Here is a 24,085-nt window from a genome sequence, read left to right on the forward strand (position 1 = left end):
CATTAAACCCAAGGGAGAACTGGTCCCACTGTAGCTGTGCTCTTCCCTAGGACCTCAGCTCTGTAGATGTCTATGTTCAAGGGCTGGAGGAAACAGGTTTAGTTTGACACTTCCACCATGTGACCCACATACCTTGCTCTTCTTTGTTGATGAGAACCTTGCAAAAAATTGAGATGTGGTCCATGTCCTTTTAGAAGAGATTTGAACTTCTCTTATGTAGCTATCAAAGTCAGAGTGTATTGGTACTTAAGAAATCAACCTAGCAATATGACCTGAATCCATACCTTTGTTTCAAAGGCTATGGCTATGGCTAGCATCCTTGTTAGAGTCCAGGAACAGACACAGACATTCTGGTCCTTCTGCATCAGGAAAAACAGAGCCAGATGTGTTGGTAAGAGTATAACACTAAGGCTAAGGGATGTCAATGTCCTGGCCCTCTGTGAGGACAGCTTCCCAGATGATTCAGTACATTAAGAGGTCAGTACACTGCTCCAGAGTGAGTGTGGATTTTATTTGGTTATGCTGGATAAGGTCTTATCACTCTAGCCCATAGCATCACTATCCAGGCACAGGAGACTTAGAGGATAGTGGGAGTGTGAAGATTCTCATGGATGAGGCAGATGAAACAGATCATCACTCCTGTCCATCTCAACCCTGTCTTGCCAGGGCTGAGCTAGGGGCAGCTATTTCTTTCCTATTCTGGGATAACTCCATCCCAGGAGAAAAGGACAGGAGGAAAACGGAGAGAGGAAGGAAGGGGGCAAGGTACTGGGCAGTGCAACCAGTACCTAGAGGGATTCTGAGATTTCATGATGAAAATATAAGCCAGACTTAAATTTAAACATCTGTCTAAATAACAGACTTAAAATCAAGCTAAGGAAGATGCACTCCGATGATTCTCAAGCCATTATCACTAAAGTAATAACCGTACATTTTGTGCTGATGGGAAATAACAATTCCACAGCCCTTGGCCAGCTCGGAGCTTCATCTCTCATTGTTATCTACCTCGGGAAGCCACAATTCTCTGAATGTCAGGGTAAACGCCATCCCAGCAGCACTGATCTATGGGATCCATGCCAGGCACTGGGCATGAGGACCTTGGGGCTGGCAGTTGACACAATTGCTCCCACTTACCCAAGGCCCAGTGAGCTTACCAAGTCCAGAAAGCTGGGAAGAAGAAAAATGATACAGGACTTAGCTTTACATTGCTGTTTTTTTCCCCCCATACAATTTATCAAGCATTTCGTAGGAGAGAGAGACTTTGAAACATCAAAACAGGAAATGATGGCCAAGCTGGAATTTCCAGAAAGCAAGCTGGAGCAACACTGAATTCTTCCAGCCTGGGGCAGTGTCCTACTTAGGGTCTCTGTTGCTGTGACAAAACACCATGACCAAAAAGCAATTTGGGGAGGAAAGGGTTTATTTGGCTTACACTTACATGCATCTGTTCATCATCGAAGGAAGTCAGGAAAGGAATTCAAACTGGGCAGGAGCCTGGAGGCAGGAGCTGATAAAGGCCACGGAGGGGTGCTGCTTACTGCATGGCTTGTTTAATCTGTTTTCTTATAGAACCCAGGACTATCAACCCAGGGATGGCGCCACCCACAATGGGTTGAGCTCTCCCACATTAATCACTAATAAGAAATTGCCTTACAGGTGGATCTTATAGAGACATTTTTTTCAGCTGAGGTTCTCTCCTTTCAGATAACTCTAGTTTGTATGGAGCTGATTTAAGGTTACTTAGCACAGGCAGGAAAAGCTATCAGGACCGAGTCTCTGAGACATGGACTGTAACCCTCCTTGGGGGAATGTGGGCCCATGCTGCTGTGTGGTCCAAACCTCAGGGCTGACAAAATCACAGATGATCTACAAATGATTACCTAGCTTACCTTCTGCTCTCAGACTCCTGTTCTGACGTTGGTTGTCTTGGACAGGTATCAGCTACTCTCTCAGATGCCAAAAATGACCCGCATATGCTCTCCTCAGTCATGATTCTGAATGGAAGATTCTTGATTTCAGTCCTACAACCTCTTGGTTTTGTGGGGCATAGTTTGGGGGCTGCAGCTAGAGTATTCTCTGCTTCCAAGGGTCCCCTTTTCCTTGTTTTACCTGGGCCCTGGTGCCTACAGAGTGCCCCCATAGCCTCACAGCAGATCCTACTACAGCACTGGCCTCCTTCCCCAGCAAACTTTTACCACTGTCCCTCCCCTTCCCAGGCAAAGTGTGCTCCTAAAGGAGGACTCTTATGACAATCTTGATGGCCTTTGATTATACACTGAACAGTTTATCGAAGGAAAAACCATGGTAGTGTTACTGTCTAGGTGTCTTGATAAGATTCATTTTCTCTGCCAGTTAAAGAATGAAAAGGCAAGTAACAGAGGAGAAGTCATGGACCCAGAAAACAGAATGAGCAGTTGAAGGAAGTCATTTACTGGGGTGAGGAAATGCACAAATGCCAGCAGGCACAAGCTTCTTTCTGTCTCAGGTCGGAGATGGGAGAAAGAAACCAGAAGCCACCATCTTTACCATCTTCATTACTTGCCCACGGCCCTTCTCTTTGACTGTCTGCCTATCAGAAAATCTGTCCCAACTTTTAATCTCCTGGGGGTGGGGGAGGGAACACTGGAAAGGGAATTAGACTATGAGATGTATTATCAGGGTTCTCCAGAGTCACAGAACTTATGGAATGTCTCTCTATATATTAAGGAAATTTATTGTAATGGCTTATAATCTGTAGTCCAACTAACCCATCAATGGGCAGCTGAGGATAGGAAATCCAAGAATGTAGTAGTTTCTCAGTTCCTTGAGGCTAGTTGTTTCAGCTGATCTTTTATATAAGCTGGAATCCTGAAGAAGTAGGTCCTAACAGATGTGCTGCCAAGTGCAAACAGGTGAAAATAGAGTCTTCCTTCCAATGTCCTTGTGTAGGCCTCCAGCAGAAGGTGTGGCCTGGTATGTACCACCATTCCTAGATCCGGGATTTGCTTTGTCCCAGACTGACCTTGAACTCAGAGATCTCCTTGCCTCAGTCTCCTGGGATTAAAGGTATGTACAACCTTGCCTAGGCCTAAGCTTTTCATAACCACTATGCCTCAAGATCTTCATGCCAAGATCCTGGTCAGAAACTTATGTCTTCCGGCCTCAAGATCTGGATCACAGGTGTGCCCTCCAATTCTGAATTGTAGTTCATTCCAGAAGTAGTCAAGCTGACAACCAGGAATTCCTATTACAGAGGGTGAGAGTGTGAGAGCTGGGAGCTGGGGGTGGGGCAAAGGGCCCTTTAGGAAGCTGTGCACATTCTGTTGCTATGTGCTAATCAAACAGTACTCTACCTCAGTGGTTCTCAACCTGTGGGTCCTGACTGCTCTGAGGTCACATATCAGACACTTATTATGATTGATAGCAATAGCAAAATTACAGGTATAGATTAGTGACAAAAATAATTTTATGGTTGGGGACATTAGAACATGAAGAACTGTATTAATGGGTTGCAGCATTAGGAAGGCTGAGAACCACTGCTCTAGAGTAAAACATCAATTTAAGATTAAAGTCTGTTGGGTGTGGTGGTGCATATCCTTAATTCTAGGAGAGGAAAGGTAGAAATGGTACTATCAGAAGTTTAAAGTAGTCCCTGGCTATGTAGTAAGATGAGTTCAACCTTGGCTATGTGAAACCTTATTTCAGAAAATAATAATAATAATAATAATAATAATAATAATAATAATAATAATAATAATCGATCCCAGGCAGTGGGATTGGGAGAGAATGGCAGCCCAACAGTGGCAAAATGCCTGGGAAAAATGCCTGTGTGCAAGGGCTGAGGGACTGGTTCAAACTTGAACAAATGAAAGAGGTTGGGATGCTGGAGTTTCAGAACCTAATTACAGTTTATCTTGTGAGATCTTCAGCTTACCAAATAGTCATTCGTGGCCCACCTCTGTCAGATCTAACATCCTGTAAGTAGCAGATAAAGCTGAACCTAACACCACAACAAACAGATAAAAACCTTTGCAATGTATTTACTTAACAAAAACCCATTCTCTACTCATCAAAGGGCTAAGAATGCTATCAGATAGCATCTGAGGCCTGGCTGCCTGGCTTTAACCTGCCTCTCTGATGTACTCAACAATGTGTTTTAAAATTGCCTTGATTTATGACTTTCTTTGTTCTGTTTCTATAAACTCCAAGTACTATAAACTTGTTCTTTGAAAGGCATGTGTGTAGGGTAATCCAAATCAATGTTCCAAGGCTGTCGTCGCTCACTGCTTTTGCTCCAGAATAAAATTATTATTCTCTGAGCTGTGTCTTTGTGTCAATCAGACTTTGTGTCAACTAGACTGTCTGGTCTCTGTGTGGTTCAAGACATATACCTCCAGTGACTAATGGCACCAATAAGAATCCACCATATTTATATCACCTGCTGTTCTTGCTGGGCCATTGGGTACTTCCTTGTGAGTCTATATATATATATATATATATATATATATATATATATATATATATATATATATATGCAGGTCCACACACACATAAACACATACACACAGAGGGAGAGACAGACAGACAGACAGAAACAGACACACTAGAGAGGCAGAAACAGAGGCAGACACTTCCCTTTGGATCTCCTAGTGGCAGGTTGTTTGGAATGCCTGTAGACCAGCACCCAAGGCAGGAAAGCCAAGTGTTTTTAGGACTGTAATAAATGTACTCAAGGCACCATAGAGTCACACATATTGCTGAAGGTATCAAAGGTCAAGAGCCTCTAGAAAATGAACTACATTTAGCACCCTCACCTGAGGAATGGAGGGAAAGATTATCTTGCTGACACAGTTGGCAACATGCAGTGGAAGTCAAAGTATAGATTAGGTTGACTTAAAATAGCCCTAAACCAATTTCAGCTACGTCATGATAACTTCTGTGAAAACCAGAGGAGAGACTACAGGCAATAAACAGCACTGTGGCTCCATCTAAACCTAGTTTCAACATATGAGGATCCTGGCCCAAGATTATTACTTCCCATCCCTGATGCTGATTAAGTAAAGCATTCTTAGCATTTCAGGGTCTTCTCAAAAGCTGCTTTGTAGCTGAGGAATGGCTGTATTTACAGAAAGTGACATTTTTGTTGCATGGTTCTTAAACCATGGATGTCTGATGGCACTAGAGTCAAGTAAACATTTGCATGCTTTGGTTTCTGTAGAAAGAACCTGGACCAAATTAAAAACTTTATCATGCACCCACAAAGATCCTCTTTCCTCTCTGTATCTGCCTTCTTCTGCCAAGAGGAGATGAAGTGGAGCCTCCTTCCTGTCCTCCCTCCTCACACAGAGGGCCAGATGTCCAGGTAAAAGACTTTATGTCATTGTGGGTACTGGGAGAAATTTCTGAACCCTTATATATCCACACAAGATAGACACCCCTTCTCGAAGTTGGTAGAATAGTTGCAGGAGAGAGAATGTTTGTTAGGTCTTTTGCTCACTACAAGGAAAGGTGACACTCAGTCCACTGAGTCAGGCAGATAAATGATACTAGCAAGAAGATGTTGTCCAAGGTTTGACGAGCAGATTCTTTATTCCCACTTATTTAACTACTAAACAGGCTAGAAAAGCAAGACATGTGTGCGCGAGTGCACACACACACACACACACACACACACACACAAACTCCCAGAGTAGAGAGTTAACCCAAAGACGGTGTTTCCATTTGCCCAGAAGGCTGCGGATTCTTTTATGTTTGAGGATGGAATGAGTTTCCTTTTTTCCTAGGCATTGTCTGTTTGGGTTATTGTAAGTGTAAGACCCCAAAAGGGGACTCTCACCCAAGTCCGGACCTGCATGAACCCAAGGACACACGAGAAACCTTCTTGATGCAATTGCAGAGGAGGTTTAATGACGAGGGCCCTCAGGCCGGAATATATCTCACGCAGGAGATAGAGATTCCGACTCCTAGCCCAGGAAACTTGGGATATTTATGGGTAGGGGTTGGGGAGAGCGGGAAAGTTTGGCGCGGTTACATATGATTGGATATATCAAACATCCGTTCCCAAGCCTGGTTTCCATCTAGCCCCCATCCCAATTATCCTAATTTACATCTGTATCTTGCTCCTGGGAGAATTCCTTTCAAGTGACTTCCGTTTACCCAGGTGTTTTATTGCCTCTATCTTGGGTCTTTTGTGCCTTTGAAATGTTTATTCAAGCCCTTGGAATGCACCCCAGGGGCAGCTAACACTTGAGTGTAAATTGAAACTCTGAACCTAAGAAACTCTCACGTTGAGACCTAAAATTTCATTTTTACAATTTATTCTTATATAAGAAGTTAGATATCCAAACAAAGCCTGATTGAGTCAGGCCACAGCAGCACTCTCTGGGAATTTTGAACCCTCTGCTGAACTGTTCCCTTCAACAGAGGAAAGCCCACCAAGTCTCTGTCTCAAGGAGGAGAGTAGAAAGGAGAGGGAGAGGGGAAGGGGGAAAGGAAGGGGGAAGAGAAAAAGGAGGAAGAAGGAAAAGAAAAAGGAGGAGATGGGGATGAGGAGGAGGGAAAGGAGGAGGGAGGGAAGGAAGGAAGCAAGGAAGGACAGAAGTCAGCCATCTTGAATGTATCTAGAACCTCTTTTCTGTCTGTGTGCAAGCTGAGGAGAGAAAGAAGGAAATGAGCCCGCTTGTACAGGACTTATCAAATACGCAGATGATGCCAGGGACACCGGTCAACATCTGGTTGGAGACCGGTAAGATTCAATGGGCATAGTGGTAGGACTGTGAGTTGGGAAGTGGCAGGACCTGTTCCTCCCTCTCGAGCAGAGGGGTGTCTCCTTACCTATCATGCCAGAATGCTTGTAGGGGCCACCGCCCTGAACCCCAATCCCGATCTTTCTCTGTTGAGGCTCCCAGTCCCTGTTCTAGACTCTACACTGCATTTCTATGTTTCGGTGATCTTGAGTTCACATCTCGAGAAGATAATTTTTCTACCTAGCAACACCAGAGGCCAATGGTGGCATGTCTCTTCTGGGTCTCTAGTGGTGACTGGCACATTTAAACAAAACAAAACAACAACAACAAAAAGAATCAGAAGGAGAGAACAGAGCATGAAAGTCTCTTATCTGTAATCTCCAAATCAAAAGAACCAGTACTTTCATTTTTCTTCATTATGGCTCAAAATTAATTTGGCAGCAAACATACCTCCATCTCAGGTGGAGCTGTTCAAAAGCTTCATTCATCCTTCTTAGGCTGGCTGTTTCCCAGCAGCAATATGAACATGTGTGATTATGGGTGGCTTTCCAGGCCCTAGTGAGTATTCACAACACAAAGAGCAGGAGCTTTACAGTCCCTAGACTCAACTGCTCCTCCCAATGTGTCTGCTGCACATCCAGCAGAGCCTCCACAGAGTGCTGGGGTGGTTCTCTTTGTTCTTACACAGCTGTACATAAGCAACACAATTGCCTTCTGTTTCCCAGTAAGACGCTTTTTTTTTTTTTTAAAAAGTTGGCCCAAAACAAAGATTGTACAACACACAGCAAGGGAGGAGAGAAAATGCAACTGACTTTAAAGGAATCAAGGTCTTTGGGAGATTGACGTGCTCCCGGATGAAGTGAGAACCCGGTCCCAGACCTCTGGCTTGACTCCTGAACGTCAGGCCATGAGCCTCTCTGCCGCCTTGAGGGGAAAGCTCGGGCTCTGCTGGCAAGGACTGAACCGTGGATAATTAATTGCAGCTATTGGAGGAGCAAAAGGATCAGGCAGCAGAGAAACAGCAAGAGGGAGGGTGATTGATACTATGCTTTCAGTAGTTTAACACCAAGAACCAATTTGCTAGGGAAAAAATTATTGGATTATGTAGAACCAGCCTACAGCTCAACTCTCAGTGAGAAGCCTTTATTCTGTAAACATAAACCAAAGTTTCTGCATGTCCTCAAAAATTACTTGTTTGACTTACAGCTTTCAACTTGACACAAGATCATACACACACACACACACACACACACACACACACACACACACACACACACACATAGGCACCAAAACACTGGCAGTTTGAGAAACACTGTGGGGCTGTGATCTGAGGTTTGGAGGCAAGGCTGCCACACCCTGAATCTCAATCCCTGCTGGTGAAGCTCAGATTGTGTTTCTGAAAAGGAGGCTTTTCAGAAAACCCAGTTCATTAGTCAGAGAAGTCATAGCTGGGAGACACAAGCTGGATGGCTGGGTTAGAATCTGTGCTGGGTTCTATGGCCTTCCATAGACAAGGTGTTTGAGAACAGGGCAAGGACAGGCCATCACCATAGAGACCATGGGAAGCATGAAGAAACATCCCCATGCTCCTATGTTCTGTTTTCTTTTCTTTCTTTTTTTTTTTTTTTTCTTTTGGTTTTTTGAGACAGGGTTTCTCTGTATAGCCCTGGCTGTCCTGGAACTCACTCTGTAGACCAGGCTGGCCTCAAACTCAAAAATCTGCCTGCCTCTGCCTCCCAAGTGCTGGGACTAAAGTCGTGCGCCACCACCGTCCGGTGTTCTGTTTTTTTATCCTTACTCTTAACCTCAGTGGCACAAGGGAATGGTCACCAATTTAGAACCGTAAGACTACTGGTAGCTAACAAATAAATTCCAGATATTCTAAGACTCTTCCTACCTCTGTGGACAGATTAGTGGGGATCATTACTTTAAGACACAGTCACCTGCCCATCCCCCTTGCACTGATTATCCCCACAGATTCCTCTCTGTTCTCACTCCTGCTCTGTCTACTTTGCCACCTTCTTGAGAAGGCAGCTGTGCTGGGCTCTGACCAGAGACCATGGTGGATGCATTTCAAACATAGCCACAGCCAAGGCCAGGGGAAACGGGAGTGACTCATGGCAGGAGAGATGGAGTCATTGTGTGGAGAGCTCTTATACAGAGCTGACTCACTGGAAGTCACAGAAGGCCCAACAGAGTGACTGTGCTTGCCACTTGTCCTTGTTCTGGGGACTAGAGGGGTTAAGCTTATGTGGCTGAATCACTACGTAGAGTATCACTGAACATCTTCTCTGAGACACTGTTGCAGCTGTCCTGGAAGCCATTATAATACCAAAAATAGGCCCACCCCTATAAAAGGTCAAAAGGCCAGAGATTGAATGATAGTTTATGGATTGTGCCTGGTGTTCCAGTCTATGGCATGGATCCCACAGAAGCTGGCCAGCCAGCACTCTTTTATGTGGTGTAACGAACCATTGGCTTAAGAATGGTCCAGACAAGACTAGAACAAGTCAATTTTATTTCTTTCCATTTTTCTGTTTTTAACTTCTCAACCTATGAGTTCATGTTCTGTCTCAGAACTCAGCTCAAACCTTCCACATTTTAGTAATGATTCTGTCTATCCACCACTGTCTTTGTGACCTTTCTTCACTGTGTGGCTTACTTGGTAGGCTTACATGCCACTCATGTTCCCTGGATTCCACACTGGGTGATGCTCACCCGATATGCTACCCACATAGAACCCAGCTACTTCGTCAGAAATCCAGAAAAATGTGTGCTATGCCATCCTTGACCCCAGACGGAGATTTACCGTGGACAGGCTCATTTCGGCACTCAACCAATATGGCCAAGCCAGGACCACGGGAAGATCCAGGACAATGTCTCAAGGTCTAGATAAGAGGGCCCCTCGATTAATCCATTACAGAGCTACTCAAGCTTCCTGGAGGTTTTTGAACAAACCATTAGAACAAAGAAGAGTGGGAGTAAAATCAAATGTTTTGTTTTCTTGAAAATATATTTCATCAACTGTGAGCCCAAATACTCCATGTGCCAAATGAACTTATTCAGGTAAGAGGTCTCCTATTAAGGCCAAGTACTACAGAATACAAATACATTGGTTACATTGGGTTGTTGGGTAGATGCCTCCTCCTCCTTTGTTCTCAAAAGCTGGAATCTATCCCATCCCAGATTCTGGTAGTTAATGGCTTCCCTCCAGATCTGTCAGTGTGTAGCTTCCTCTGTGCTCTCCTGTCATTGATCTCTCAAGGCCATCAAAGCCATTCAGGAGTGGCTCTGGCCCAAGTGCTCTTACCTATGCTTTACAGTATATGAGTGAACCTACTCTCCTGTCTCTGAGAGTTGGGGAAGTGAATCTCTTCCTCCCACTGTGATGCAGGGCTATGGAACTCAAGCACATATATGACTTTTAAATTCTGGGGAGCTCCAGGAAGGACAGAGAGCCTTGGTACCTATCTGGAGGCAGCTGCTGGAGGGATGCTTGCTTTCCTCTTCTTGGCTACTCCGTGCCCTTCTAGGAGCCTCTAAGAGTTTCCTACAGCTAGAAGCTCATACAAGTCTCCTGCAAGACTTCCACCTGAAAGTTGCAGATTAGGGAGGAGTCTACAGTAGTTCACCTTGGGCACTGCCTGAGGCTTTCCAGCCTGGCAGGTCAGAAGGCCACAGGGTCACAGGAATTGATGCATTATTTATCACTGTGTTTTTCCTTAGCCTCAGAAATCTTTCAAGAGATGAGGCAGAGCCTGCTTCTTTCTAGGGAAGAAACCCACACTCTTACAGCCCAGGCTGATAATCACAGCTAAGAGTCTCGGGGCACCGGAGTCAGTGATCTTCTCTGGGAGAAACATCCAAGAACACAAACTGCTTACCACCAAGTCCTCACTGTCTGTTTGGGAGCTTTTGTCAAGCTTAGGCAGCTTACTGGGTAAAACCTTGACTCCTCTAGGCAACTAGAAATGTGCAAACTAGGAGGAGATGCAAACGAGTCATCCACAGTTGCTTTCTGTGTTTGTGCAGTTTCTCCGGATTGGCAAAAAAATAAATAAATAAATAAAAACAACATGGAGAACGATGGCTTAGTAATATAAGGGATGCAATGGGGTGGACTAAACTGTTTCCACCTTAAGTGACAGGTAAATGACTCCTGGCTTTACCAGCCATGCCTTCTAAATGAAAACATGCTGACAGCCTCTCTTCAGGCAGAAGGAAGCATTATAAGCATTCCCCAGTGACCACAGTCCATCTCTCCTGTGTTATCTATGTCCCTAGCACTGGGCTTTGATTCACATTTAGGGTCTAGAATTTGGCTAGTGTTTCTAGAACTTTCTCAATTATACATGAGTCAGGAATATGTATGCCCCTGTCCTGAGCACCCACAGGTCCCCCAGGCATTCTCCAAAATTGATTTAAAGTAGGATTTGTGCATCAGGAGACAGCTGTTTACCCATGAGCTCTGAGGCATAGCTGTCTACCTATTAGGATGTATGCTGGCTTTACAGTCCAAAGAGCTGTTTGTTTGAGCTTGTGTCAGTGTCTGTGTTGTACATCAGTTTCCAGGCACAGCTGGGTAAGACAAACTTGTAATAGTTTCCTTTAATCCTTTAGTCAACTAAATTGGAAGGATATTTGTTTACTGAGCAAGCTTTTAAAGTGACATTTCACATAACACAATGGCTTTACTGAGCGGTCAATTTCCTTAGGTAGGAAATAATCCTGATTATTCTCTAGCCTGTTTTGGTGGCTGGGCAGAGGCCAAGACCTCTTGAGACACTGGAGCTCAGAGCATATGCTGGGGAGCCCAGTTTCTCCACACCTGAACTATGGGTGTTAATCCTTCAGACCCTGTAACCCAGGGGATACACCCATGCCTATTCTAAAAGACTAGAGATTTATACAACAACCAACACTTTATAAGAACCCAAGCAAAGAGGTCTCCTCCCTAAACCCCGGTGCTCTGTATAAGGGCCTTGTGCCAAGCATCAGAGTCAGCCAGAGTCAGCCTCAGAGGTGCCACACAGCAGCATTTGGGTCAGCACCATGGTCTTGCTCCTCTCATCCTTTGAAGCCCGACTCTGAGCTTTTATTCTTTGCTCTGATGTAGTTCAGTCCCCCAGGAAGACTTCAAGCATTTCAGCCTAAAGCTGGGGGAACTTTATTCTGCTTCTTCAAAGCCTCAAAATAAAAAGGCCATTAATAGAGGAGACAGGAGTACAGAAGTGCTACTCCGTCACCGCTGGCTATTCCTCCACACCAGAATAGGAATAGTGGTGTCCAGCCTTGGACTAGGGATTCCTTGTACCAGAAAAACTACATCAGGGCATCTTCCGTTCAGATTCTGCTAAGCTGATGGTCCAGGGATACTTGTGCTCTGTGACAAGTAGTTCCAAAGTACCATTTTTTGGCCCCAAGTAATGTATCCCAAGCACCCACCCACTGGTCTTTGGAGTTCATAGTAGATGATTCGCGTAGACAGAGCTGCATAGCTGGGTACAGTGAAGAGGCATGATGGCAGGTGACCCACAAATAAGAATGCCCCTTGGTCTCCTAATAGGAAGAATCCTCTGCATCCTGGTCTGGATGCTTCTCCCACTACCTCCAACTTTTTCTCCACACAACTGAAGCATGCGTCTATCCTCTAGCCCTGCCAAGGGGATGCACCTGCTTGACTTGGGGCCAGCAGGCCATTCTTTACTGACAAGCTCATGAGGAGAAGGACTGGAGATAAGAAAATAAAGAAGATAGGAAAGTTGGGATCAGAAGTTGCGTGAGCTGATGCCCAATGCCAAGCAAGCTTATTAAGAAGTGCAGCATCTTCCACACTATTAGCAGGGGAAGAACAGGGCAGAGTTGGCCCAAAGCTAATCAAGCAATGCAGCACAAAGGAAACAGGATATTGCAAGTGTATCACAGACCTAGCAATCAGTGGTCTGAGCCTGATAATCACGGCCCTTCTAAGCAGGGAAAGGGAGGAGGGGTGTTTGAATTAGCAAGCTCTGAAATCTCCCGAAAGGCCCTGGCCTTGGGCCATTCCTGGCCTTGACCAGCATTTTTCTGGTTGTAGATGAGGAACTAAGTTCCTTTTCCATACAGCATGGCCTCAGGAAAAATCCAGGACAAATTTGGCCCCCAACACATACAGACTGATAGTGTCTAATGCTTGTCAACTTTGGCTCAGCTGCTTGGCTCCACGGCTCTTCACAAAGGCATCTGGCTATCTCTGCACAGGTAGGTAGGACTAAGAATATAATATATATGAGGGACATCCAGAGCAGCTGGTTTCTAGAAGAGAACTGATCAGGATGGAGTCCGTCAGCTTCCAATGCTACCCAGTCACTTATACACTACACATCAAAGTATACATACATACTCTATACATTAGAGGCCCAGTGGTGAGGCGGCTGCCATGGCCAAATGATCCAGATGGTTAGGTAGCTTATGTGGTCAGGTGGCTGATATGACCATGTGGCTCATGCAGTCAGGTGGCCTCGAAGGTTCATATGGCCTGGGAATCCTAGTGGTGAGGGGCCCCTTGGCAGTAGAGATTGATTATGTTCGGGTGACCCATAGAGTTGAGTGGCTTATGTAGTCAAGTGTGGCTAGGTGGCTCAAATGACCAAATAGCTTATTGTCTTAGTTAGAGTTTCATTTCTGTGAAGAGACATCATGACCACAACAACTCTTATACAGGAAAAACATTTAATTGGGGCTGGCTTAAAGTTTCAGATGTTTAGTCCATTTTCGCCGTAGTGGAAAGCATGACAGTGTGCAGGCAGACATGGTGCTTAAGAGCTGAGAGTTCTACATCTTGATAAAGCAAAAGGAAATTATGTGCCACATTGGGCATAGCACAATCATATAATAGACCCCAAAGCCCACCCTAACAGTGACACACTTTCTCTAACAAGGCCATATCTCCTAATAGTACCACTGCCTATGGGTCGAGCATTTGCATGAGTCTATGGGAGCCATACCTATCCAAACCACCATATTTATGTAATCAGGTGGTCTAGGTGCCCAGGCAGTTCTTGTGGTCAGGTGGCTTTGAGGCAAGAGGGCCTGAATGACCATGTAGTTCATGGGTCCTCATGATTCATGTGGCCAGGTAGCTCACTAGGCCGGGTGGTTTCTATGATTCAGTATGTTAGGTGTCCATGTCTTCATGTGTCCATGTGGGCCTGTGGAAAGGCAGTTGTTGTAGCGCTGTAGTTCTAGGCATTAGAGGACCACACTTACCAGAAAGTAGGTATTTGTCGTAAGGTTTTCTCCTTTTTCTTAGCTTGAAACTATAACCATATCCATGACTACTGAATCAGTGGGCATGTGAGGGCCCCTCGTCCCTATTCTTCTCTAAAACCTCACAATCATCTGCAGATAATTCAAGTAGATTCCTGCCTACTTTGGTTCCTGTTGCTCTGGTAAAACACTGACCAAAAACAACTTGTGAGTGGGCTATTTGGCTTCCATATTACAGTCTATCATCAAGGGAAACCAAGGCAGGAACTCAAGACAGGAACTGAAGCAGAGACCATGGTGGAACACTACTTACTGGCTTGCTTCCTCTGGGATTGTTTGGCTAGCTTTCTTCCACAGCCCAGGCTTACATATCTAGGACTGGCACCACCACAGTGATGGGGACTCTTCTACATCAACTAACAGTTGAGGAAATGCATCACAAACACAGTCAGAGGCCTATCCGAATGAGCCAATTCTTTACTTGAGGTTTGTTTCTTCTCAGGTGACTCTAGATTTGCATCAGTTGACAGCTGAAGCTAACTGTGATAACCCCTCACCCTGCTCCTAAGCAGCCATAACACCCTTAGCTCAGGTCTGAATCAGGGCACCCTAACATTCCAATCCTATGGCCACAGCAGGTGTCCTAACATCCTGCTGCCTGCCACAGCTGGACCACAGCAAATGGAAAGAGAAGTGACCTGAAGGAACACAGTCCAGAACTAACAATAAATTCACCTCATTCTCTCCTCTCACCCCACTCTAGACTCGGCCTCCACTGTCATTCTTTCCCAGCCACATGAATGTGGATGCCCCTTTACATACATGCAAAGTGTCTTGAAGACTAAACTCATAAGTTATACCAGCATCACTTCCATGGTCTCTGGCTGAGCCTGTGCTGACCTATATCCATGCTTCATGGTGAGGGGCCAAGATACCCTACTCCTTGGTCTTTGCCATTGATTCTACACAAGTTTCCTGGACATCTGTCCTATTTGTGGCAGTCTCTGCTGGACTGGCTTTGTGAATGAATGAGTGAGCAGATGGATGAAAGGAGGGCTTTCTACACTGTTGGCTCTTTGGCAGAACCAGTGATGCTTCTCTGGGTCACCTTTACAAAGTACCTGCATCTGCCCCTGCCAGTTCTTGATAACACCTCCATAAATCACAAAAATACATACAAGTTCCAGTTGTCAGATGTGTTCTGTCTTCCCTGACCTGGTACCATTCAGGGAGGTCTGTAAGTCCCAGCTTCAGCTGAGACCTTTAGTGTTTGAGAACATGCCAGGCAGCAGAAGTACCTTCTGCCAGGTACTCTTTGATGTCTTGCAGTAGAGGAATACGGACTTGTCCTGTGTGGTTTAAATGAATCCCAAAGCTGCACAGCCCATAGGATGGTCCTAGAAATCCTTTCTCCCATCTTCTTTGGTACAGAAGAATAAGATTGAGAAATTTAAAAAGCATCAAAATTTGGGGAGATACAGACCAAGCATAAGTCTTTCCCATTTGGTTCACACCTTGGAGCAGGTTACCTCAGATCCCCGAGAGAGTTTTCTCATCTGTTAAAATGAGCACAGTTGTATCTCAGGTCTTCCAGTTTCCTGAATATTGGCTGAGATGAAATGGCCAAACCTACCAGCTTGGTGTGCCGAGTAAGTGCTGAGCAGAGTGAATTCCATCTCTGTCCTTAAGTTGCAGCAGTGTTGGGAGGCTGGCGCTCAAAGGACCCAGCCTGCAGGCACATCTGAGGCCCACTCTGGCCTGTGGCAATTCGTGGAAGAGAGTGTGCCCTGTGCATTCCAATGAGGCACCAAGCTCTATGCCTTTTATTTCAGGACACAGGTGCCCCAGGGTCTTCTTGTGAAGTCCACCAATTTGCCTTTCTAATCAGACCCTTTTGGGTCAGCCTGCACCTCCATCAATCAGACGCAGAGCCCAGGGATTTCCCCTTGTTTCACCTGATTGGGCAGGGCACCCACTGCAGTTCGGGAAATGAATTTTTCAGAAAGTCTGACCCTAAGACCCAAGGCCAGCTTCCTCATACCTCCACCTTAACTCCCCACATGAGCCATGTTTTTTTTCCCTGTTTGATGGAAAAAAAGATTGGTATTTTAAGGTGGTTTTATAGTGGATTTCTTGTATTTGCCCTTGTTTATCAGAGTTTTTGAAGTCTTCATATTATGACATCTACATCTTCGTGAATATCACTATCTTAGAGTTTTACTGCTGTGAACAGACACCATGACCAAGGCAACTCTTATAAGTTCAACATTTAATTGGGGCTGGATTACAGGTTCAGAGGATTAGTCCATTATCATCAAGGGTGGAGCACCGCAGCATCCAGGCAGGCATGATGCAGGAGTAGCTGGGAGTTCTACATCTTCATCTGAAGGCCACTAGGAGAAGAAGACTGGCTTCCAGGCAGCTAGAACGAGGGTCTTAAAGCCCATGCCCACAGTGACACACTTCCTCCAACAAGGTCACACCTACTCTAACAAGGCCACACCTCCAAACAGTGCCACTCCATGGGCTGAGCATAGTCAAACCATCTCATCATCATTTAGTAATATTTAATGAAATCACGTGGTTGTCTGATACTTTACAAGCTAAGTTGTTACCCTCCTTGAGAACACCTGCAGCCCATCCCAAACCCACTGTTATACATTTACTGTAACTATTCCCTGTCCCTGGAATCTTGCTTTCTGCTCCCCTAGCTTCTCTCTCAAATGGCCTGTAAATGGAACCTTTGCCTGTGCAACCTTTTGTGTTTGGCTTCTCTCACATAGCAAAGCATGTTTACAATCCGCTCATGCAGTGAGTGCGGCCCCTTGCAATCATTGTAAGGATGAGCCTCGGTCTCTGCCTGCTTGCCTGCTGGGGACCATTTGTATTCTTTCCTTCCATGAAGAACTTTTCGTGGAGCTATTATGAATGAGTATCTTGAAACAAGTATTCTGTGACTACAAATCTTTATTAATCTTGAATGAAAACCCAGAAGTGCCATTTCTGGTCACATGATTAGTGTATGGTTAAATATACTGGAAATTGCCATTAAACTTTTCCATTTTGGCATTTATACAAGCGTCAAATTAGATGCACACACCTTCATAACAAATACGAAAATGAATCCATAAAGTTTTAAATGTGAGAAGAGTAATGACTTGATCAACATTCAAGTTCTACCTTGAAATTGCTTTGGGTTCTAAGACCTACCTTCTGCAGGTGACACCAATGCTTGGTGCATCCACAGATGTACTCAGATATAACTCAGCTCTGAGGAGTGACATGGACTGCACATGTCTCTTGATTATTATCTCAATCATCAGTAACTCACCCCAAGCATCTCCTGCACCCCATCTGACCATCATGAAGTATGTGTGTGTGCAAAGTTCATCATTACTGCTTTATGGAGACATGGAGACGTAATTCACCCAGCATGCTAAATCTGTTTTCTTTGTCCATCTTCTTAAGGTAGGAATATCATATAACATAATTTTACATTGTAGCACATCAAGTAAAAAGTGGTAACTTTCTCATCCTGATGCTACCCCAGCCTGAACCCCAGTCTTGAAAGGCTTGTACATGGTTGACATTTTACAAAAGGAATATCAAACCATGTTCTGTCTTGTGACTAATCCTTTCCCATTCTGATGCCCTCAGGCTATTTGGCATTGCCCTCTATTGGTGCTTCTGGCTTCTCCACTGTGCGGAATCACATGCTTAGCACGGAGTATCTTTTATCCTCCTATCCTCATGTGGTGGGCAGCCAGCCTGCCTTTATATTTAGGCAGTATGAATACTGTTCTGTGGGCACTTACGTACAAGAACCGTGAAGTGTATTGTTATTGTTATTATTATTATTTTACTCAGCTAGACCTTTAATCGTGGATTTACTGGATCAAATGGTAACTATACATTTAAACTTTGAAAAGTTCACCAAAATAAACTCATTATTTCACTTTAACTACCAATTGTGATGGTTTTCTGTGTGGACACTCCCTCATGTTTCTCTGTACACTTGTTGACTCTTTGTTAGATTTGCCTTAAAATCTTTCAAGGTTTCCCATCACTTACAACACCTAACCATGGGTTTGATCTCTTTGCTGGCTGCACTAAATCTTCTTGCTTCCATGTTCCTGGGGCTCATGAATCCTGACCTGTATCTACTATGTTTTTTGTTTGTTTGGTCTTCCTCATGCACAGCTTGTAATCTGTCCTAACTTGTGGCAGGTGACTTGTGATAGGAAATCTCCATTTTGCAGGTGAGTGCAGTGGTTCTTGGCCTGTGAATAGCCCCTCATCTCCTGCTTCATACTATTGAATCTGACCTTGCTGTCCAGGCAGCACAGAAGGATTGAAACACTGCTGGACTGGGTTTAGTGATAATTGCATTGCAGTCCTGGGTATTCTCCCTAAATCCATGTTCCTAATTCCACCTCTTCTTCCAACGAGAATGCAAGTTCCCCAAGGAAATGATTCATCTTTCTTGTTTCCTTAGCAACTGTTGGTATGGAACGCCAGGCACCATCCTCCTTGTTACATTTGAACCTCACAGGTACTAGAGCTCAGCAGAGCAAAATATCACAATATCCTCTTGTCCTTCTGTGTCTAGTCACCCTGTGGATTGGTAGTTACAGAGCTCAGCTTGGGTCTAGACTGTGAGCTGGACCATCCCCTGGTGTGTCAGTGTGGTCACTTTTCCACTAATGATATGTGATTAAATTTCCCACCTAGGATTTCACAGTGTGAGATGGAAATATGGTGCTTTATTGGCTGCTTCTGAATTGTGTTTCCCCTTGCTTCCATGATATCCCTCTCTTAGCTGCCCCCTTCCCTTGTGCGAGATGAGGGCACTGCTAAGGGCTTACTCAGCATCTTATGAACACCTGGTCTCAACACAGAAGACAAAACTCCACAGTGTTTTCAGACATCATGGTTAGCATGCCTATGGGCTTTAGCTTTGGTGAGATCCCCCAACCCTCACTGACCATTTCCCACAGAGAAACTCAGTCATCCCTGCACAGCTTCCTTTTGACCCAGATTCCCAAGTCACATGGACTAAAACAGAATCGGAGGGATTTACCCTGGATTTCTTCTGTGTTTTATCAGCACCCTGCTAAAGCATTCATTTTTTTTTCTTGATGCCAAACAATGCATTTCGGGCCCCAGTGTCTATAAAGGCTTAGAAATGTAGTTTTTCTCACCCTTACTCATGGCTTAGCTGTCTCACTATGCCCCCTTCCTGGTCAGTGCTCCCTACAAAGTATTTCAGACACTGAGGTTGTGCACTCACTCTGTTTATGAGATGTATTCTTCTCATTCTCTTCATGCTTTTACAAAGCAGCTCCCCTCTCCCATCAGAAGGGTATGGTTGAGGTAAACTTGCTCTGATGCCCTCTCTACCCCAGCTCAGAGAAGCAGCTGAAGCTTAGCAGTGTGTACATCATGGCTATGGAGCCAATTAACTGCAAGTTGCATGGTTACAGCAACTGGGTGTTGTGTATGTTGGAACCAGGGAGGCAGAGGGTTAATGAAGGGACTTAAGTTATCTGCTGAGAATGGGTAAGTCTCATTATTGATACAGATGCTAAGAAGGTACTTATGAAATGCCCAGTGGCACAAGCTGCCTGAGGGTGTACTTGCTCAGTGTCCTGTGGAATTGGATCGTGGAAGAGACACTGATGTGTAGGGTGGTGTCCTTCCTGATCACTCCTTCATGAGATGGATGGAGGCCTTCAGCCCATGAGACTCTCCCTAAGTTGCTATCTCAGCCCATTCTGCTGCTGCGACAACACACACTCAAGAGAAGGTAATTTACAAAGAGCCAAAGCATGTGGCTTCGTCTTCTGGAGGCTGCTAAATTTCAAACCAAGGCAGCTGGAGAGTTGATATCTGACACACTTGCTTTCTACTTTGAAGGTGATGATATCATTGTCGTGTCCCCTTGAGGATAGAGTCCTTCTAACCCAATCACCCCCTAAAGCCCCACTTTTTGGTACTGTTACACTAGGAATTAAATGTCAATCTGGATCTTGGGGATGTCAAGATCTAGGCCACACAGGCGACAAAGCCTGAAGCCACAGAGATACTTCTGCGTTCTGACTGTGGGTAGCTGTGGAACACTGTCCTCCCAGCTTCAGGAAGGACAACTGCTAGACCAGAAGTTATGAAGAAAATATGAGAGCAGATCATGAGGAGGATTTGTGGCTGCTGCACTGCCAGTAGGTCAGCAAGCTAGGAGGATCATAAGATCTGCACTGATCCATGACTCACTGTGGTCACCAGTGTGGTCAAAGCCTGCACAGCTCAGAGTCCCCCAGCTCAGGGCTTGCCAGAGTCCTGCTTTGGGCCTGGGTAAATGGAAATTCCCAGAGAGAAAAGATTCACACCTGTTTTTAAAAGATTCTACGAGGCTGAGTGATTGATTAGAGTTTTACGGCTGTGTGGAGTTAAATGTTACCAGACTTAGAGCCAAATTATCTCTAGCTTTCCTTAGCTCTCTTAACCACTCATGGTCCAATCCTGTGTCTGATCTACTAGCCTTGATTATTGGGTGAAAGCTTTGGAATGTGTTTTTTTAGGAAACTAGCAGCTTTAATCCCAATGCTAAGAGTATCGTCAGGTAGCATTTGAGACCTATGGCAAATATGTCCCTGCCTTGCTGTCCCCACCAATGTGTGGTAAATGCATTGATGCACAGCTGAGTTTGTTCTGTAGCTAACAGACTCTTACCCAGTGCTTATTGAAGGCCACCTGCGACCACACTACTAGCCATGGCCAGTCTTATTTAGATCAAAATAAACTCCAGTGTTCTCTTTGAGGTGAGAGTTGTGCTTTGCATTCACACTTAAGTACCCTGAAAAAGCCCCTCAGGTGCTGGCCTCAAACCTCCCTGGGAAAGATGTGTGCATTCTGCCCCAGGCTCCAATGTACCACTTCCTTTAGAGACTAAGGAAAACTCAGCAAATCCATCAAAAACTTTTTCATTGCTTTCCCGAGCCAGACACGTGAACTAAGAGACACGATCAATGTGATTTATGGGCCGGATCGGCGATGGACCCGAGTGCTTTCCATGTAGAAAGGGCTTTTTTGATCAATTACAATGTACCTGCAGCACCATAAAAATACTGTATCTCTCGTGCACCAAGACGGTTCATCAAAACGTCAGAGTTATTGCGTTTCCCACCTGTGGCAGCCCTGTCTCTGCCTTACTGATTTTTCTCCTTATTCAACATCATTTTTTACCTATCCCATTGTGGGGATGGCAGCTGCCTTAGCTCAGGGGATAGGTATGGAACTAGATCATTGTCTTTGGTCCCTCTTCTGGAATTAAACCTCTCCAGACTTGCTGCTCCAAGAGTATGCCACACCCACTTCACTCAACCCAAGGGCTAGGAGGATAGTTGTCTCCTCTGTGTCCATGTTAGACCCCGCTACCCTGCAAGGTAAGGATAGCTCTATGTGGTTGATCATTCCTATTTCTCTTAGCCCCAGACACAGAGGTCTCAATGAATGAATGATAGATGGACAGAGAAGTCAGCAACCTAATGCACAGGCTGAGAGGGGACTGTAGACCAGGACAGAGGAGGCTGTACAGAAGACAGCCTGAGTAGGACACCCCAGTGTGTGACACAAACAGACTGGGGTCCATGAGGCACAGATATAGAGGAGAAAATAATTGCTTTGCTAACAACCCTTGGGGAAGAGCTGAAGAGCCCTCACTAGGAACAAGGATCTCTTCTTGCTGCTGGCTGGAGGGAAGCTTCTGAACGCAATCAAATGGCATACCAGTGGAAGTAAGAGTTTGAACGGGGATGCAGCTTGGTGGTAGAGTGCTTTTCTGGGATGCACAAGGCCCTGGGTTCAAACCCTAGCACAGCATATAAAGTAAAAACTTTTGAAATGAATGTTCAAATGGACCTAAAATGAATGATTATTTCATCTTCGGCTCCCCAAGTCATCCACGTGCACACGCACAAATCAAAACTTCATCATCTTCAGGGAGTTCCTAGGTTATCATTTTGAACAACACAGATGTCAGCAGTTAACCCAAAATTTAACTTCCACCCACCCAGCCTGCTCCACAGGGCAGTGGGCAGCTTGTGTGCCCTTGGGGCAGACACTGGACACATGTATTATTGTACTCAAAACCATGCAGACAGCTGGTCCCTGCTAAGTGTCAAAGCAAACATCCTATTTCCACTGACTTCTCTCCCTGGCAGACTCTACCCATGCTTCATTTTCTTTTTAATACAAAGCCACTGAAGATGGATTGAGCCCCTAATGTAAGCCCACATCTGTGCTGAGTTCTTTACTTAAATTAATTCTCATACAGATGCCATAGAGCAATATTTTATAAATGAGATAAATGAAATGAGGCTTAAAATAATTAATAACTTGGTATTTCTACAGCTTTCCCAAGCCATGTACAGGGCACCCCTCTTTGAGGTCTACACCAATAGCCACAGACAACCTCTGGCCATCCATATTGGAACTCCCTTGCTGTTGTGGCTGGGAGATGCCTTTGAATAGAGATTCAGAGAGAGGAAGTCACAGTATGAGTATGGATAGAAAGCTCAGAAGGCTGATTTAGATCAGGCCTGTGTTGACAAGCCAACACCAGTCTGCTCTGCAATGCCTGCTAGAAGGTTAACAGGTGACTTTGGAGTGCACATCTCAATTCTCAACACCTGAAAGTGATGAAGGCTTGTCAGTTGGAGATGAGGGGTTCTCTAATCCTGCCTCAGGATCTGATGGGATGAAGCTACCCAGTGATAAATGGTCCCTCTCACTTCCCCCACAGCCAGGACAGCTGTCAGATGTGTTCAGAACAGGAAACTGGTTCAATTTCCCAGTAATTTCTCAATGGCTTCTCTTCCAGCAACAAGCCCATTCATTTCAGGTAGGAATTCCTTTTTCTGCAAGACACCCAAGATGACAGTGGGCAGTGTCTCAGTCTATTCTGTGTGAAGGATAGGTACGTCACAAAAAAAGAAAGCAGTGCATGGCAGCTTGCAATTTGAAGACAGGCTGTGTTGCTGGTGAGAGCCACAGACTGTATTATCATGGAAGAGACGTGGAAACAGAAGCAGCCATGTGTGGAAGCACCTAGAATGTTAGGATCTGCCCTGAACCTTTATGAGGGAGGCTCTTCATGACTCAAAATGCATCTTCACAGTTCCCTCTCTCGTGTGAGGGACTGGGTGGGGCCAAGCCAACCCAAACCACAGCAAGGAGTTTGAGAACTAGCTCTCTCAAGCAGAAGCAAGGTAGGAGAATCTACCTCGAATCTATCAAAGAACAGCTCACAATAGCCACCCACCTGTTCCCTGTCCTTGAGATGACAGGAGAACATGATGAATATTCTAGAGCAAAAAGCCATGATCTCAGGAGACCCCTCTTGTTTCTTATTTCTGTTCTAAATTGATTTAAAGAATAATTTTATGTTTAAAGAAAAAATGGGAAGTATTTCAGAGTATCCATGTTCCAAATATTAGATTTCCTCCATTATGGGCATCTTGTATCATAGGATACCTTAGTTTTAGATTAGGAAGGGATGTAAAGAGCTATTATTATCTGTGATGGTTAGCTTCATTTTCAACCTAAAATCACCTGGGAAGAGAGTCACAGCGAGGGACTTTGTAGGTGGGTTTGCCACATAGGCATGTCTGTGGGGGATTGTTATAATTTGTTTTAATTGATGTGGAAGACCCAGTCTGTAAGACGACAGCACATTTACAATTTGGGGGCCTTGTACTGCATAAGAGTAGACACATTTAGCTGAGCCCTAAGTGTGAATGAGTTCATTTGTCTGCTCTTGACTGTGGATGTCAGGTGACTAGCCTGCCTTGAATTCCTTTCAATGACAATCTGTAACCTGGAATTGTGAGCTAAAATTAACTCTATATCTTCTAAGTTGCCTTTATCCAGGTTACTTTATCACAGAAACATGAAATGGAATTAAGATATTATCTAATACCATAGTTTTCTTGAATAGTTGGAGGCTTTATTCCATGTCCTTTCTCTGTACCAGAATGCCACTTATATTTCCACATTCCTCTTAACCCTTGCGTCGTTCAGACTCCTCCTGGCTTTGGCATTCATCAACATTTTAT

Source organism: Arvicanthis niloticus, chromosome 1 (assembly GCF_011762505.2).
Source record: "Arvicanthis niloticus isolate mArvNil1 chromosome 1, mArvNil1.pat.X, whole genome shotgun sequence".
Lineage (NCBI taxonomy): Eukaryota > Metazoa > Chordata > Mammalia > Rodentia > Muridae > Arvicanthis > Arvicanthis niloticus.